The 14,049-nt window shown below is 37.1% G+C and overlaps 1 pseudogene; it reads right to left on the bottom strand.

Moving 5' to 3' along the window:
* Positions 1-10,292: 10,292 nt before the first annotated feature.
* LOC113352805 lies at positions 10,293-12,234 on the bottom strand (annotated as a pseudogene).
* Between the last annotated feature and the right edge of the window lie 1,815 nt (positions 12,235-14,049).

The following is a 14,049-nucleotide window of genomic DNA, read 5'->3' as shown; positions in this document are numbered from 1 at the left end:
TCCCTGCAAAAATTGAATCAAAAGAGAAATTAATCACAAAAATTGAATCAAAAGAGAAATTAAACACACTCATACTACTTGGATAACAACACAAAACCTACATGTCTACTTTTCTGGTATAAGAATTATTAGTCTGGTCTTCTCCTTCAATCAGTTTTTTCTTCAGATCTGATGAGTTGTAACAAAGACATATAAAACAAAAAGGAGGGAGTAGCTAGGATAATTAATGGGGGCATTGATTGTATGAAGAAAAAATGCTGCATTATTCCTTTGAGCTCTTCCATTTTTGGGAAGATAGGGAAGAACAAGAGGGAAGGAATTAAGTGATGGTGGGTCCCCGGTTGGCTATTTCTAACAAAGAGAGGGAAGAAAGAGGAAACATTTTACCTGTTTGTTTTAAATCACTATCTCTGGCTCCTCATATTTACCATGTCCCCCAATCTGATAAGGGCTCACCACATCCTCCTCCACTACAGCTACTTGTCTCATTTCACAGGATAAGGGCTCACCAGATTCTTCAACTTTCCGTGGTTACATTTTGATTCAAGCCTGAGAGTCTCTCATTTCCAACCGGAGGGTGTTTTACTGGAAATCCAAGATACACTTTTATCCCTGAGCCATTTATACCCTTTTCTCCCATGATAAAATTACATCTCTTGTCCGAGCCCTCTCTTCGTACTAAACTTACCAGCCAACATATCCATCTCGAAACCCATAAAATCATCACCTATCCTTGCTGCTGCCGATTCTTAAGGTTCCATACATCCACCAGTCGACCAGCTCCTTGCCTCGCTGCCATCTCAGCCAACTACATGTCCATCTCAGCCAACTGAGCTCCATTGGCAACACGTTCCTTGCCAGTAAAAATATCAGTAGCGCCATCTCGACGAACACCCATTCGTTCACCACTGCAATCTACTGCTTCGACTCAAACATTATTAAACAGAACCCATTGACTCAAATCATTTAACCACAAAACACCAGATTATTATCGGACCAAAAGCATCACAAGCACCCCAAATCTCAAGCTAACAGACCCCCACTGAATATACGATTAAACCCAATCTGGACTGCAAGATAAAACCCCATATACAATCAATATCGAGTACACCATCGAGCCACAAACTTCCATCCATCGATAACCACCTTTGCCTGTTATTTCAGCCATTAAGAACAATCGGAACCTTGAATCCATTGCTGTTGTTTCTCGACTAGCCAACGACACCTAAATCTGTTGTTGGAACTACCACACCCCATCAGTTGCATCTCATGCAGATACCCTCTCCATCTCGGTTTGACGACAGCAGCTTTCTCCGACTGCCTACTACCAGCATTTTCCGTCTCGACTACAGCTCTTTCTCCACTTCGCAGGCATCTTGTATACCAAAACTCCGAGCAGCAACCCACCAACCGAGACCCCGCACATCATTCACGACTACCAGCCACATCAATAACCTCAACTCTATCGCGTTTGATACCCAAACCTCCATTACAAGTTTGAATCACTGAACTTGCTACTGACTAACCTTCAACCGAGACTAAGGTAACCACTCCACTGCTACAGCCATCAATCAATCACAACCAAAATTGCCTGGGTAAAAACCCTTCTCAGCCTCTTAGCTCCATTACACAGCCAACAATTAATCTCAATTCCAAACAACAACTAACTGAGAATTAACCACAAACCAGCATCAACAACTTGCACATTGATCGTATTTCAATCCACATAAAACACCCAAATCTGTTCTTGGTGGTAGATGAAATCCATCACCAATCAAAACAATAACATATGCAGACAAACCCATTTGATTAATTCACCATCTTACCTTTGCATTCTATCTAGAATCCCTCGAATTAGTCCCAATCTCAGAAACCCCTGAATCCATTGTACATTCACTTCCCTCTTCGTTTCCCTTTTCATACCAGCAATAACAACTCTTGAATCTCCTCCTTTCTCTCTGGTTCTCAGCTTCAAACCAGTCCACTTACTTCAGCAAATCGAACTCCTCAAAATCTTCAATTAAATCCAATTTCAGAAGAATCCCACCGTTACAAATTCAGCCAACACCACCTCTTTGCAGCTGTGGATTGAGACCAACCAGTTGCACCCAAATCTCAATCTTCAATCTTCTGATTTCGGGAGTGGAACTTGAACTCTGTAGAAAATGAAAAAACTGCTCGAAAGGGTACTTGAAATCTCAATCTTCAACCAGCTTAGTGATCAAAACCCTAGTTTGCGATAAGAGTACAAGCACGAAAATATTGTGGAGGAGGATTGCCCACGTCTTCCACCATCTTTGATGCTCTGTCCGGATTAGGTGGTCTGACCCACATAAGCACTTTTTTATTTTATTTTTTTTGAAGAATGAAATTTATTAAATTACTAGTGAATTAATACACAAGGATAGTGAATTCCCCAAGATTCATCAATTACAATTAGATTGGCAAGCCTTGAATCTTTATCAACATGATATTGGTCAAGATTAGTCGTCTTCGAACAGGAGTTGCATCGATGGGGGATGTTGGTGTCGGAGGTCGAAAGACCTTCGGTCAATGCTTTCCACAAGAAAAGTTGTATTTTTGATGGACATGGCAATGCCCGCAAGAATTTATATGGAGGTAGGGGTGTTCGATGCAGTTGATCGAAGTTGCTAATCAGGTCTTCGTATCTTGTTGCTGCTCCTAGTGGTATCTGTCTGCTCCTTTGTTTTTCGGCTTGATTCATAACTTCAAATTGAGTTTTTAGCCCTGATTGCTTCTTGAGGTAATCTTGGTCCTTGAAAGAGTAGTGTTAATAGTGTTATTACAAGAGTACTAAAATACCGAAATAAAAATACTATTAGACTCAACTAGATACTGCTATCAAAAAACTATAGGTAACTAAACTAAGAGATAGTATTACAGACTATGGAAACAACTTGCTGAAAAGATGAAATACAATGAAATAGACTAAAACTAAAAACTGACGAATAGAGGTGTTGAGTTCATCGGCCCATACGCATACAAGGTACGAGTTGTGCTTGTTGTTGTGATACAAGATGAAGTAGTAGCTTGAAATATTTTTGTTTCCATCATGAGGAGAAGAAGAGCCTGCTGCTAGATGAAATAACCTTAGGATTCACCATACTTGCACCAAGGTTGGCAGTTAAAAATTCGGTTTGTATAAGGATAAATTTGAAACTGTAGTCGAATACTACCAGTCTAATTTTGAAGTGAGTTGAAAAAATTTCTGGGTGTCCTGAATTTAGGTGGGGAATTGATATGAAGCTGAAGAAACTAACCCGAATATGGTATTTTTCTTAAGATGAAAATATTAAAGTTTAAAGAAAAACTCAGAGATTCAATTGGAAAGAACCCCCTAACATGAAAAACTTTCAGAACGACCCAATTCCTCTTGAACAGAAACCAACAAAGGATCCCTGGAAAGGAATACTAATTACTATGTGACACCCACAAAAACTTGGCAGACAAATCTGAGTTATAAAACCAGACCACAAGGAGCGCACCAATATTTTTTGAAAATACAGACTATAGAAACACAGGCAAGGAGAAGAAAACAAAAAATGACACTACCAACACTACCACACTAGAACTTTGAGTTGGTGGTTTGAAAACTTGCCTTACAACATTTAGATACCAAAACAAATAGGAAGACTAGCTGGTTAACAAGGGGCTTCACTACCCAAAACAGATGCAAAAACAAGGAATTGCAACCTACACAAAAACGCAAAACCAGAAAAGAGGGACCAAGTTGGTTACGAAGGATGATGTCAGGATCAAGGTTTCATGATTTAAAAGGATAACTTACAGGATAAATTGAGACAAGGTATGGCAAACAAAAGGTTCACAGTGATTAAAACAGTCAAAGGTTAGATTAAATCTTCAGTCAAAGGATAACTTATTAGCCGAGACGTCTTTTTTTGGTGCCTTGGCCCTTTTGACTAACATTTAGGTTGTTGATTGTTCTCGCAACAAACCCTTTTCGGCTTCTATTTTTAGCCGTTATTTATCCGGAGGATAATATTCATTTGTATTTTCTACAAAAGCATTAAAATAGTGTTGTGCAAAAACCCTATTTTCCATATTAACCCCAGCCGATGAATAGAAAACACGTCGTCGATTTCCTGCGAAGGGGTGCGTAGTTCACAGAAAACTCGGAAACAAAGTTCTGTTATAATTGAATATGCATAAGGGAATCTTATTGTTTAACAAAAATAAATTATGTTGTTCAACAATATAATCCATCCTTAAATAATGTCGGACTAACAAAACAAAATAATAAAGAAGTCTACCCCAAAGAAATTATCCCCACTGCCTCACCACTAAATAACGAAAATAAATAATCGAAGAAGTATAGATGTCCACCCTCAGTTAGATATCTTCATAATTTTCATCGAAGTCTAATTCCCAAGAAGGAAGACACTTGTACTCCCAAAGATTTTAGACCTCTAAGTCTAATTGGGATTGAATATAAGATAATCTCAAAGATACTGGATGAAAGATTGAAGACCATTATGCCTTCCCTTATATCTGACTTCCAAGGAGCCTTTGTTCATGATAGGCAAATTTTGGATGGTGTTCTAATAGCCAATGAGTGTGTGGATAGTAGATTGAAATCCAAAATTGCTGGAATTTTGTGCAAAGTTGATATGGAAAAAGCATGATAACATAAATTAGGGAAGCATTATTTTGTATTCTTCATAAACATGTCTTTGGTGAGAAGTGGATTGGTTCACTCCAACATTAAACATGTTGGATATTTTCAAAAGTGTTCTCCATATGTGTCTTCTTCTGTAGAAATTTGCAAATGCATAAAATATTTGCAATCGACTTGAGCATAGGCTAATCATTTGTTCTGTAAACTCTACTTCTTCGTAGTGGTCATGTTGTGGCTTCTTCAACCTGGATTTAAGTTTCAAGTTTTTCCCCAATGCTGCTTCTCTGCGATGGTCGTGCTGTGACTTCTTCAACCTGGATTTAAGTTTCAAGTTTTTCCACGATCCTACTACCTTCCATCTTTTTTCTCATTCATAAAAACATCTGACATTCGTGGTTTTTCACGACAGTTAGATATTAACATTGCAAATACTTGAGCTTTTCTAGTTGTGATTCAATGACCATTCTGTTAGATGAAAAACCAATTTGTGGTCATTTTGAATATATCCAAGGGCATTGCATCAGACTATGCGGTCATCCATGAAACATAATGGAAAAATCTCTTTTGCTCCCACACATAACATTTGTTTTCCTTTGATTTTAGAAAACATGATATTGGTTGAGAACGTTTTCGGTTTGGTTTGGAAAATATTAGTTGTAAGAGCAACTGTAATGGTGCGTGTATAACCAAAGATCAAAGACCAAATAAAATGACCAAATTTGAGTTTAGTCTGGTGTGTGACACTACGGGTAGAAGACTAAATTTCGTCGAGCGTGCATTATACGTTCACCTGGTGTGGGGCGTAAACTATACGTTCGCCCGATCAGATTCCAGAAAACTAAAAAAAAAAAAAAATTGGGGCGGAGGTATAAAGCCCTCCCCATATATATAAAGTTTAAAAAAAAAAAGAGTGGGGCGGAGGTATAAACCCCGCCCCTCCCAAAAGAAAAAAAAAACATTGGGGCGGAGGTATAAAGTACGCCTGGTGTGGGGCGGGGACTTTATGCACGCCTGGTGTGGGGCATTCACTACCGCCTGGTGGTGGGGCATTAACTATACGTTCGCTCGACTATACTTGGTTTTGGTCTTGGTCTTGGACCAAATATAGTCTGGGATTTGGTCTTTGGTCCGGATTTTAATCGATAGTTCGTCCGATGTGTCTCGTTTTTTGACCTAATATTTGGTTATACTCTCCCACTGTGGTTGCTCTAATGTATCATTTCATTTATAATTTAAGGAAAAACATGATCCTTATTGATAGACAGATTTATGTGTCTGATTTGATATCAATTATCAATTTTATTGGTACCCTTTTTTGTATTTATTTTTGTATTTTATGTTTTTGTAGGTGTTTTGGGAGATTGAATCAGAAATATGATTTAAACTAAGTTTTATGTGTTATATAGATAATACATTAAAAATATATAAGAACAAGCAAAATAGCTCAATAACTCAATGGTTACAATCTTATTTGGCAAACTAAGGGTCATGAGATCAATTCCCTTTATTAAGGTCCAGTGATAGTTCGAAAATATGATTCGAACTCGATCAGTTTGAAAACGTTCGCGAATAATTTGTCGAATTATTAACTTGGCCGCGGAGGAGTGATAAAAGCATCCCGAAAATTGTATATCTTCCCTCTATTTGGGTCAATCCCTACAACATTTGTATCTATTTTGAAAGATTCACAATAATCTTGGAAAATCCATACCTATCTTCCAAAATTTGTGTCTATCTCGGAAGATCTTTTCATATCTTTCAAGATTCGTGTCTATCTCCAAGTGACTTCCAAAATAAGTCTTTGAGCTTCAATAATAAGCCAAATAGGGTTTCTTTAATAAACCAACACCGACTGGGCTTCCAAAATAATCCAATTGGGTTTCAATAATAAGTCGTGGGTTTCTTTAATAAACCGAATGGGCTTCAATAATAAGCCACATGTTTCATTAATAAACAACTGGTCTTGTTTAATATAAACCGACTGGATTTCAATAATAAAGCAAGAGTTTCTTTAATAAATCAACCGGGTTTCTTAAATGAACAGACTGGGCTTCAAAAATAAACCATGTGTTTCCTTAATAAACCAACTAGGTTTCTTTAAGAACGATTTTTTGGGGACCATGGTTTTTTTGGGGGATCATGGTTTTATTTTGGGTAAAGACATTAGAAGTAAATCTAGGTCATCCCTTATCTGGATATTTATATTAATATCTAAATTACTCTCCTGATTAATTTTGGGTGATGATTAGTTAGTGTTGATAATAGTTAGTGTAATGATTAGTGAGATGATTAAGTTAAAGATAATTAGTGAGATTAAAAAATCAGATGGTTTTTTTTTAAAGAAGTAGAATTATTGAGAGAGTAAAGTTAGAGAAGATGAAGAAGGAAAACATGAAAAACGATGGATTTTACCAACCACAACCGGTGGAAGGGTATTTGGGTACCCAGGTGTGCTCCAAACTTAGATAATGTTGGTTGAATTGCTCCAAACTTTCAAAAAAAATGAAAAAATTTATGTAGATTTGGGTCAGTTCGGTTACCATATGTCAAGAATATATAACCGAACACACGTAAAAGTGTAGTTCGGTTACGTTTTCCAAACATGCAGGTTACCGAACTCGCTCGTTAATGGAGGTTTTGTTCGTACAGTATAATGTTCGGTTACGTAGGATAAAATGGTAGGTAACCGAACTTTGAACTTAACAATTTATTTTGGTACATCTTGTGTGTTCGGTTAGTTCGCAAACTTCAACGCAACCAATTTCCCAACCGAACTGCAGGTTAAAAGTAACCTAGTGTTAGAAGTTCGGTTGGTTCGCAAACTTCAACATATTTTGCGAATCAACTGAACTGGGCTTATATATGCATATATGCAATTAGGTAAACGTTCATTTACTACGAAATTTATTTCTTGGCGAATTAGGTAGAGTTCGGTTACGAAGTTTCAAAGGTAGAGTTCGTTTACAAAGAAAACTTAACATTTTTGCGAAGGAACCGAACTTGTGGACTTCTCATTATTTTCGTAAATTAAAGTTCGGTGATATCCTTATTTTGCGAAGGAACCGAACTTATGGACTTCTGTTGTTCTAATACAAGAAGTGCGGTTAAAAGTATTTTTTGCGAATCAACCGAACTCTATTGGCTAAGTTCGGCTACTTTGTAGTTTTAAAATTTTTTGCGAAAAAACCTAACTCTATTGGCTAAGTTCGGTTATTTTGGAACTCAAGATAGTGGCCACAACAACACAGTTCGGTTAGACTGGATTTGTTTTTTTTCGGTTCTAAGGGTGGAGTTCGGTTACTTTGTAGTTTTAAATTTTTTTGCGAAACAACCAAACAGAGAGTTCGGTGATTTAGTTTTAAATCCAATAGAACCGAACTATTCTTCGTGTTCTTCATTTTCAAGAAGTTCGTTTAGTAAACTAGGGTTTTTTTGGAAATCGGCCTAACCGAACATGGCTCTGTAACTCCTACTAAAACCCTATTTTGATGATTTCTATTCGATTGAAGCAATCAAAATCAAATTAAAGTGAAGGGTTTGTTGGAAAATACCTCCGGAGTGGTCCCATGGCAGAATCAGGCTGCGACTGGCGTCTTTTATACTCGATAAAATTATCATGTAACAGAACTTAATTGTGATTGCATTGATGTTGTTACATTTCTTAAATAGGAGGTGGTGGTGGTGGTGGGAGGAGGTGGTGGTGGTAATCGGTGGTTGGTGGTGGTGATAATCGGAGGTGGTGGTGGTGGTAATCAGCGGTGGTGGGCGGTGGTGGTGGTAATCGGTGGTTGGTGGTGGTGAAAATCGGAGGGGATGGTGGTGGTAATCGGCGGTGGTGGGCGGTGGTGGTGGGAGGAGGTGGTGGTTATATATATATATATGTGGTTATTAGGTTGGTTTTAAACTAAATTAGGTTAAGGGTAGGTTAGTCATTTCAACGTTTTAGGACACCCCTTATCACTATAGGGAAGGTGGCCTAGTAAAATCATGGTCCCCTCAAAAAAACCATGGTCCCTAAAAAATCATTCTTCCTTAATAAACCGGCTGGGCTTCAAAAATAAATCAATCAGACTTTTATAATAAGCCATGAGTTTCTTTAATAAACCAACCTGGTTTCTATAATAAATCATGGGACTCCATCATAAACCAAATAGGCTCCCGCAGCTAGGCGAATGGATAACTTGTGTGGCATGCACTGCACCATTTTAAATGGTACAAACACACACAATAACAATAATCACCAATATCCAATGGTCGTGGAAATCAATGATCTCTAATAATACTCTTATTTTTATACATCATCGCATTCTGGAGATATTGTATGATCAAGTGGTCTATACGGTTTCACGCCCAATGGTAGAAAGCCTAAATTGGGAGTCATGCCCATGCATATTCTTGTAAAATAGGCAAGTCAAAAATTGTTTAAAACATTAATAATTAGGCTTCAAATAATCAGAGATGGATTTTAGCGCAAAAGTCTTTTTTAAAGTTATTTTGCCGTCATTTGTGTCATGGCTAAGGTTCAAAGTTGTTGGGACTCGGGAGGGTGAGAAATACCAATTATTGGGACATTTTTATGAATAAATACTCATTTTCAAACTTTTAAAGCATCTCTGAATCTGAAATAATGAAACTCCTCTTGGACAAGTTATAACGCCCAAAGTTGTACTTCTCATTCTTATTCAGTTTACTCCGATATCTCATAGTTCCATAAATTTTGATCTAATCATACAAACTAGATAGTGATTTCTGTATAAGTTTATAATTAATAACTAAAATTGATGAAGAAAAACTGGTGTGCGACACACCTTTTATAAGCGCATATATAGATAAGGAAATTAAAAGATCTGAATCTCATCACAATCGTTGGCCACTAATGTCTTGTGACTTTGTGATCCTATATGAAACTCATGCACTTCATGGATGCAATTTGAAAGGATAATCTTGTATTAATACTCGGTTCGTAACCATTTCGAGTTTTGGGAATAGAACCAAATAGAAAAAACGATCAACCTTACATACGGAACTCCGGAATGAACAATCACATTCTATTCATCTGTGCAATAATTTTCCATTTTGCATTTCCAGAAAGAATTAATATGTCAGCCTTATAAGCTAACGTACTATGACTAGATTGTCCACCTTTCAATTCTCAAAAGGGAAAGCGAAGTTTCACATTCAAGTTATTTATCAAGTTAGTTACATAATAGAGGCATGTTTCATGGTGTATTTCCTTAAATCAATTTGCTATCAGTTGGAAAGAAGTTTTATTCCAACCACCTTGAGGCAGCTAGATGAAGGTGTTGGAAGTGTTTCGGGGTTGCTGCTTTCTGCTTCCCTTTTTGGTTTTAGTCAATCTTTGTTAGAGTTCATATATCATGTACGTACTTTGAGTCTTTAACCCTCTTTCTATAAAAGTTTAATTTATTGATAAAAAAGAAACCCTAAAAGTTTAAACTTGACTGAACGCTAATTTACAACAAAGGCTGATGCTTCAAACTTAGAAACACTGATCGAAATGGAAGAAATGACATTTTCATACAGGACGACAACTACAACAAAAGATACGACTAAATTTAACATGTTCTAAAGCAGAAATATAAGCATTTATTTTTTATTACAAAACAGCATGGATTCATAGATGTGGGCACCTTGGACTGAAAAAGCTTGAAAGAACCATAGAGTTTAGGATTTCGATCATGGAACCAGGTTTCATGCATCGAGGAGTCTTGTACTGTGCAACTGATGAAACTTGGTTGATTGCATGATCCATCAGCTTACAAAACGTTTCTGTCTCTACAATCTTTATCTCTAAGGGTCCAATTAATTTCTTGTTAGTGCGCATATAACGATACTCATAACCGAGGAATTCTTCCATTACCAGACAACATTCCTCAAGCACTTTCTGAGGAATTACGGCATTGTTATTTTTTCCCTGAAGTTCCCAATAGAGCACATAGTGGCCTGGAAAAGTTGATGTATCAGCAAAACTAGTGTATTCAACAAGAGAGACATTAGACATAATCATAAGATGGTGAACTGCTTTTTTCACTGGATTTTGAAGCTCAGTTTCGTTTGTCTTGTCCATATAAATGCTTAGAACTACATTTCTTCTCCGCATGAAATTGAACTGAGGAGCATTGTTCATGAACCCAGCAACTCGTAGCACGTCTCCAACTCTATACCGATAAAGTCCTTGCATAATACATAAGCGTAAGATCAGCACGTACTTGACGAAATAGTGTATAATCAAAATTCTTGAATATAATCAAGTTACATGCATAATTGGTGACAACAAGCTCATATTCTCGTCCAAGCTCAACCTTGACGAGATCAACCAGTTCTGGATGATGTTGTTTTTTCTCCTGGTTGCAGTTGTCCTTTTGATTATCATCTTCCCCGAGTATCGGCAAGAACTCAAAATATGCCATTGTAGGGATAAGGGTGTAAGAAACTTCAGGTGGCTTAGTTAGAGGGTCAAGGTTTATACCTAAGAAGCATTCTGAACATGCGTACATATGGCTAACAATGGGAAGACCATTACTATAAAAATCAATGTTATCGATGTGATGAGACATTGTCCCAGTAATGATGGTGACGATGCACTTAGCATTAGGCCATAACCTAGACACTATGCCTTCCCATGATGAATCTCTCTTGCACTCATTCTCGATGAAATCAACAAGTTTGGGGTTTGTCTTGACTAGTATTTTCATGACCGCTTTTCTCACCGATGGGTCAGTGATTTTAGGGTGGTCTTCTGCTATAGTTCCATGTCGGATATCATCACATAGAAGGGTCCAATGTTGCTGTAAACACTTAACGGCTACCATAAAACCCGAAGCGAAAGAGAATCCTAGGCGAAGAACTTGTTTGTTTTGATAGAGGCCACAAAGTAATTGAGAATATAGACTTTGATGAGTATCCTCATATAAAATGGTTTCTATTGGGCTGGTGTAATTAATATTACTAGACAAATTTCTGGAGGTTTTGGCTACGCTGGTAGATACTAAAGATGATATTATTCCTCCTGGTGTTTCAGTACATGGACTTACAAAAATAATCTGCATCGCCTTTCCTTTGTTTAAACCAGGAATATGCTGATTTAAGACCGGAATTAAGAGGGAGCAGAATTGCCGTGATTTCTCAGCTTGTTCTTCTGTTGATGGTATTAATTTACTCATTCCAGATCAAGTTCTCGTGCTACGGAAAAAATGAGAAATAGGCGATTTGCAGAGAGTAGATGAAATACTATTACCTTTAGCGATGAGCAGATCAATGTCAGGTTTTAGATCTTCATATGTAACCACGGGCATGATTCTCTTAAATGTCTTACGATCTGTTTGTCCGTTTAAACCATGTCTTTGTAAGCAGTCGACTTGAGCATTACAAGATAAGATTTCTGCGAGAGCTTCATTTTGAACTTCATCGGCATTAATTGTAATTTATTCAATGAATTGAAGTGCTTCCTTGTTCTTCTTATCATGGTAATGTTCATCAATCGTATCACTGCAGTTGGCAATATTACTGTTTTCTGCAACAGCTATGGAATCATCTATTGCATCCGGTATATCCATCTTTCTTTCTGATGAACAGATTGAGAAAAAATAGATGATACTAAGATTGGTGAATGAGTTGATTAATAAAAATAGAGCAGTTAGATCTAATTTGATGCTCTAATATCATATCTAAGAGCAGTATCAAGCTCATCTGTCTCGTCAGACAAATGTAATATTCCTGTTGCAACCAATTTTGGAAGGCGTACATCTGACATGGGAAACATGCAGTTAGGCGGGACTCAAGGGAGAATCATTGACAAGTTTCATATAATAAGCAGGATCTACCTAACACGTACTTTCAGTACACATCCCCAGATGCTATACACATGTAATAATGAGAAATTGACTATATATAATATGACAAGGAATTAAGTGTCATTTTACTACCCATTTTGTTTGATCAATGGTACTTCAAACCATTGTATGTGATGTTCACCATAGAACTTAGATGCCTCTATAAAGAGAAAGTGATATAGAGAAAGTGATATGCTCGAATAATTCCGATAGACTCCGATGTTTGTTAATTTTGTCTCCTGAAGAACTGATCAGGATGGTGTTGGAAAAGATTGTGCATTATAAAATGTTCGATGGCAGCACACATTTAACGCTATGGTAAACAACCAAAACGGTATATATTAGAAATATGAATAGAAATAGTATGCTTACACTTAATTAGCATAAGGCCATAACATAGATACTGTGCTTTTCCATGATGAACCTCTCTTATACTCATTCTCGATGAAATCAGCAAGTTCGGGGGTTAACTTAGTAATTTCATGGCCTTTTTTTGACCGATGATTTTGTGTGTGATCTTCTGCTACAGTTCTATATCGGATGTCATCACAGAGAAGGGTCCAGTGTTGCTGTAAACACTTAACAACTCATATAAACCTGAAGCCAAAGTGAATCCTAGTCGAAGAACTTGTTTGTTTCGATAGAGGCCGTAAAGTAATTGATAATATAGACTTTGATGAGTACCCTCGCATAAAAGGGTTTCTATTGGATAACTTTTCACTAAGCTTGTAGATACTGCAGACAATAAGAGTCCTAGTACATGTACTTACAAATATAAGTGTAGAATATAGTCCATTATGTATCTGTTATATCCATGTATAGTCCATTGTATTCAGGTCTTTCTATAATAATCCATTATACAAAATTTATCTAATAAGATATCTATAAATATATGCCTCTCCACCCTATTAGGGTTGTGCGAGAGTTTATGCAATTGTTTATGGTATCCCAGCCAGGACTATCTCTCTAAAAACTCTAGCCTCAACTTCATCCTCTCCTCAAGAAATCTTTAGCCTGCTATTCTTCTTTTCATCGCCATGTCAACTGCCTCAACCCAAGATTTTTCTTCATCCTCTTCTTCTTCTTCCTCAAGCACCATGGCTTCTCATTCAACCACAGGAACCCCAACTATCCCTGCATCTTCAACTATGAGCGTAGGCTCTCTTATGTCTTCTTCTTCTTCTTCTTCTCTCTTTGAACGATCACCTTTCCTCCCTTCCTCTACCAAAATAGTTATTTTAGACAGAACTAACTATCTTCTTTGGGAATCTCAGATTCTTCCTATTCTCAAATCTCAAAGACTTTATAAATATCTTGATGATTCTTATGAGATACCTGATAAAGAACTTGTTACTGAAGGAACTGAAGACAAAACTTCCAACCCAGCTTATGAAGAATGGGAAGTTATTGATCAAAACATCATGTCTTGGATCAACTTTTCTCTCACCGATCCTATGAAGTCTGAATGTGCTCGTCGTGGAAACTCTCGTGAAGTATGGAAATATCTTCGTTCCACTTATGTTACTATTAATCCAGCTC

This window comes from Papaver somniferum, chromosome 2 (assembly GCF_003573695.1).
Source record: "Papaver somniferum cultivar HN1 chromosome 2, ASM357369v1, whole genome shotgun sequence".
Classification (NCBI taxonomy): domain Eukaryota; kingdom Viridiplantae; phylum Streptophyta; class Magnoliopsida; order Ranunculales; family Papaveraceae; genus Papaver; species Papaver somniferum.
The sequence above is the reverse complement of the archived record's forward strand: the minus strand, read 5'-3'. Positions and strand labels throughout refer to the sequence as shown.